The following is a 4960-nucleotide window of genomic DNA, read 5'->3' on the forward strand; positions in this document are numbered from 1 at the left end:
TGCGGGTGGGGGCTCACATGTACATGAGCGGTGCCTGGTGTGAGGTTCGGAGCTCCATTTGGGCTCTGCTGTAGTTTTGCAAAGCCCCTTTGGATTTTTTGAAGGTTGTCTTACCCCAAGTGACCCCTAACCCCGTCCACGGCGGGGGGAAGGCTGGTGCTGCAGGGAAGGGGGGTCTGGGTTGGGATGCTCCACCGCGCCCAGAGCCATCAGCAGGACCAGCACATGGTGCTTTGTCCCCTCGTGTCCCCAAAGCCCTGCCTGGCCCCTTTGGGGAGGAACAGAGGCGGAAGGAAGGCCTTGGAGAAGGTCTGTGTTGACTCAAGAGGCGTGTGCCGGAGGTTGGGGAGATGATTCGAGCCTGGGAAGGAGCAGGGCAGGTCCTACGTGCACCCGCAGGAAAATACCCCCATTGAGACCTTTTCAAATGGCAGAAAATAAGAAATGGCCCAAAGTCACTTTTTAGAAGGGAAATAAATTCCCCGTGCCTGCAGCTGGCAATGGGGAGTAGGTGAGGAGGGGCGTGGGGCGTGGGGTGAGCCCCTGGGGTGCACCAGGCAGCACGGGGGCTGACCACCGCCGGCTGCTGCCCACCCCGACTCTGCCCAGCTCGGGGGGATGCTGGAGTACGTCTTGTGGGAGATATCTGAGTCTGGGCTGGAGGATGCCGATTTATACTCCTGTCTTCAGTTTTTGCAGCAAATGTGTAATAAAGTCTATTATGGGACACAGAGTACATCTGCGATTTTCTTTCACGCTTGCTTTTTTTTTTTTTTTTTTTTTTTTTTTTTTTTTTTTTTTTTTTTTTTTTTTTTTTTTTTTTTTTTTTTTTTTTTTTTTTTTTTTTTTTTTTTTTTTTTTTTTTTTTTTTTTTTTTTTTTTTTTTTTTTTTTTTTTTTTTTTTTTTTTTTTTTTTTTTTTTTTTAGGGAGCGTGAACCAAACATTAACATCGTGTGATTGCCGTTCCAATTCTAATAAGAAAGAAGAGCATAGGTAGGAGTTGGAAGCCTTGAGAACTGGTTGGGTTTTTTTGCCCAATTCAGCCATGCTAACACCTTGAGAGTGAGGCTGCAATGTCAAATACCTTGTACCCGACTGCCAACTTCTGCAAGAAGCGTTTTGCTTTCATTAATGTGGCAAAAACCCGCAAGTAGCAAAGGTTGGGGCTGGGGTGTCTCTGTGACACTGGGTGGCAGTTTTGCATGGAGAAATCCCACACTTCAAAAGAGTGTGGATTTTAATGAAGCGACTTGAATTTTTCATGAACGTTGCTGGAATTTATTTTGTCACGTGTTTTTAACGTGGTAACGGCATTTCATGTGCTCAGGACCAGTTCCCCTATAGCAGCCGGAGGGCAGCCCAGGCTTGACCACAGAGAAGACAACAGAGGCTCAAAGTGGGAACCTGGAGCTGCAAAAGGCTCTTCCCCAGGGCTGTAATCCCTTTTTGAGGCCCCTACCCTGGAAAATGGGGATACAGGAGTTTCTCAAATTCCCATAACCGTTGCTCTTTAACGTTGCAAAGCAGTCTCCTAACCGTAGCCTTATTGCAGAAATAACTTAACCATTTAGCTAAAAATAAATAAAAATCAAACAAAAAAACCTAGCCTTGGACAAGCAGCTGCATGGAAACGTTCATGCATGCAGTTAAAGTTTGGAGAGGTTAGAAATCGCTGTAAGGAGGGACTGGAAAGCACCGGTCAAACATTAATGATAAATGGTGCTGCCAGTTAAACCCATGGTGTGCAGAAACTTTTCTGTGGAGAATAACGCGCGTCTCAAGGCTGTATTTTATTCTTCACTCAAAACTGTTTTTGTCTCCAGTTGGTATTTTGCTAAGAATAATAATGATTGTCTGGGCTGCGCAGGGAAGGTTCGGAGCTGAACTGACTGAGTTGCAGCTGAAGGCATGGCAATTTGCTTTTAACAATAAAAATGGTAAAAGCAAACAGGCCATCTATTAATAGCAGGCTTTTCAGCCTTGCCTTTAATTTCATCCTGTTGCCTTTGGTTTATGCACTTCCTTTCCAATTAAAACTGCTGCTTTCTGGCTGTAACCGTTGATGTCCTCTCTAGTGGAGAGATTTTTTTTGAAACGTTAGTTAAAAGCAGAGCTGGTGGAGACTGAGCACTACTGGAGTCTCTCAGCCAGAAGAAACCTTCACCCCAAAATGAGTTGTTCTGCCAGTGACTGTGTTTTTAGCAATGCAGGTTGGGTCCCTGTGAGCATCTTCCTCCCACGGTAACCACGCTTGCATCTCTTATCTGCAGCAGCGTGCAACAGAAAAACCAGCCTTTGGCTGCTAATTCCTCGGGGTTTGGGACTCTGTATCCCCTTGGGGGACTTTAACCCGCTGTCCTTGCTGAGAAAACGGAGGGGTGGCCAAGCGGGGGTACATCCCTTGTGATACCTGTGGCCGAGATCCGTCCGCTGGAGGAGCTGGCATCGCAGCGGCAGGGGTAAGGGAGTCACCGAGCTGCTCAGCCCGGCTGGGGTGTCTGGGAAGTGTGAATTTTTCAAGGAACTTGGACACAGGGTGAGTGAGTGCACTATTGACCCATTTGCCTTTCCCTGAAAATGTTTGCTCAGGGGATTTTTCAAGAGAGTTTCCTGTATTTAGTTGTGTGTAGGAAGCGGGTGCTGAGGCCGGAGGGCAGCGCGGAGGTTTTCCTGCATGGCTTGGCCAGTCGCTTTGGTGGCCTTCTGCCCAAAAGTGTCCCCCAGGTCCCCCCGCCAAGCCCTGCCCCGGGGAGCGGGTTAGGTTACAGTGGGGAGCAGTCAGCAGCTCTTGCCCTGTGCTGGGACAGGCTCTCCTGAGGTGACCTTAGAAAACACCTTACCTACGGGTTTAGACTGAAATCTGCTTCTCATTGCTCATCTCAGAAATATTTACGTGCTTGCTGAGGTCTGGCGTTGGGAAGGATGGGCTGGTTTTTGCCTAGCAGGTTTTGCCAGTGCTATACACAGGCTGTTGTGGACTTCACCTGCCTGTGCTCTCCCCAGCCAGCAGACCTGCGTCCAGACCTGGCCTTTGAGCTCTGCAAATGATGCATTCCACTGCGTGGGAGCCGGGAGAACCCTGCCACTCACCTGCAGCCTCTGTCCCCCCTCTCCCCGGCTCCCTCATCTCTTGCAAGTAGAGGGTATCTTTATTTTTTCTCCTATTTTAATTGCCAAGCGATACTGAGGTTCAGTGTTTTTTAGTGTTTTCCCTTATTCACCCAGAGATTTGCAGTTTTCTCTAACTTGTGGGGACCGTGCAGATGCTGGGCTGCAGGCAGGGCTGATCCCCGGCAGCTCGGCGTGCCAGGCTGTGGCTGTTTGCTGCCTGCTGGTGATTAACCGCTGCCACTCAGGAGCCTCACGCCGCTGGGTTGTTGTTAGCGGCAAGTGCTGTATGAAGGACACGTCGGTGAAGTGTGCTGTGCTCAGACTGCATCTTGCCTTTAGGGACACCGTGCCAGTCGGAAAGTGTGTCCGACCCACTGCAAGTGGGTAATAAGGACACGGCTGCTCATGTTGCTGATGATTGTAGGCCGTTTCTGGTTTTGTTTTGTTTTTTAATTATTATATAATAATCTCTCTCCTGTAGTTTTGCTCTCCTGTGATTCCCTGCACCCTTTCTGCAGGCTGGCTCTACGACCACAAGGCAGCCCCAGCTGCTTTCAGTGTAACCATTGCATTGCAGTTTGCTGAATTCCTTTGAGGTATCCCAACATCTGACCAGCAGGTTGTTCACTGGTGTTTGCCTGAATTGGTTAACATTTGATTTGGGCAGTTAGTATTTTGCTTTTTGTAATAAACTTGACTCCAAGACTTGTGCATGGAGCTGTTACGTGGATTGCCATCACCCTTTCGTGGTAGGAGAGCGATGCCGGTACTGCCTGTACGCCGCAGGGGATGGGCAGTAAGTGGCAAGCTGTTTTAAAGCTTGGTTTACTAACTTGTAGCCTGGGGAAATAGTGAAATTTTCCTGTTTTAAAAGGTCTCCTCCGGCCCCTGCCCTCGCCCGGCTCCTGCCTGGCAGCGGCACGGCTGCTGGGTCAGGAAAAGCCTGTTCTGCCCGGAGGCTGCAGTGACTTCAAGATATATATAGAGAGATATATATGCATTAAATATACATGTATGCAATACATACGCATTAAATATGCATCTATGCAATATATAGATGCATTAAATATATATATTTATTTTTGCTTATGGGCTCTTTCTCTTTGGCTTAGCCAAAATCCAGGGAGCTGCCGGCCGGTGGTTGGCACAAGGCGCCGCTTTGATGGCTGTAAAGTGCATTTGGATATCGAGCTGTGCGCCCGCAGGTTGGGCAGCGGGGCTGGGTGGGGAGAGGGGCCGTCGATGCGCTAGCGGGGGGCTCGCTGGTGGAAGGGAAGCAGTCCTGGCTTGTGCTTTTTTTTGACATGTTTTTCATGCTGTCATAGGGATGCTCGCTGCCACGGATGCTGCTCAGAACCAATACCCTGTAAAACTATTTTTTTTTTTTTTTTTTTTTTGTCCATCTCTCTCGGGCACCTGTTGCATCTTGCTGACTCCAGTCATTTGTTTCCCAAAACTTCGGTCACTTTGTTTGAGATTGAATTCCAACTGAAACCAATTTAATCTAAAAGCATGCCCGCTCTTGACATCCAGCCATAATTGATAGCGTTTGTAGTTCAGAGACATTTGTCCTGTTCTCCTTAATGAAAGCTTAATGCGCTTATTTTTGATCTGTCTGTTTGTAAAGGGCTTTTTGTTTTCCTCCTGCAGCAGAAAGAAGGGGCAAGCACCTGCGAGGCTGTCATAACCGGGTATTTTGGGAGCAAATTGGGCTCGTTATTTTTGTTCACAGCTTGAACAAGATTCCTGTTAGCCTCTTTTGTGGCCTTGGATGAGCAATGCTTTTCTGCGGGCTTTTTGCTCTGTGATTTCAGCTGAATTTTGCAGGATCTGTAAGCGAAAGGGCCC

The sequence above is a fragment of the Aptenodytes forsteri genome, unplaced genomic scaffold, assembly GCF_000699145.1.
Source record: "Aptenodytes forsteri isolate BGI_AS27 unplaced genomic scaffold, ASM69914v1 Scaffold117, whole genome shotgun sequence".
Taxonomy (NCBI): Eukaryota; Metazoa; Chordata; class Aves; order Sphenisciformes; family Spheniscidae; genus Aptenodytes; species Aptenodytes forsteri.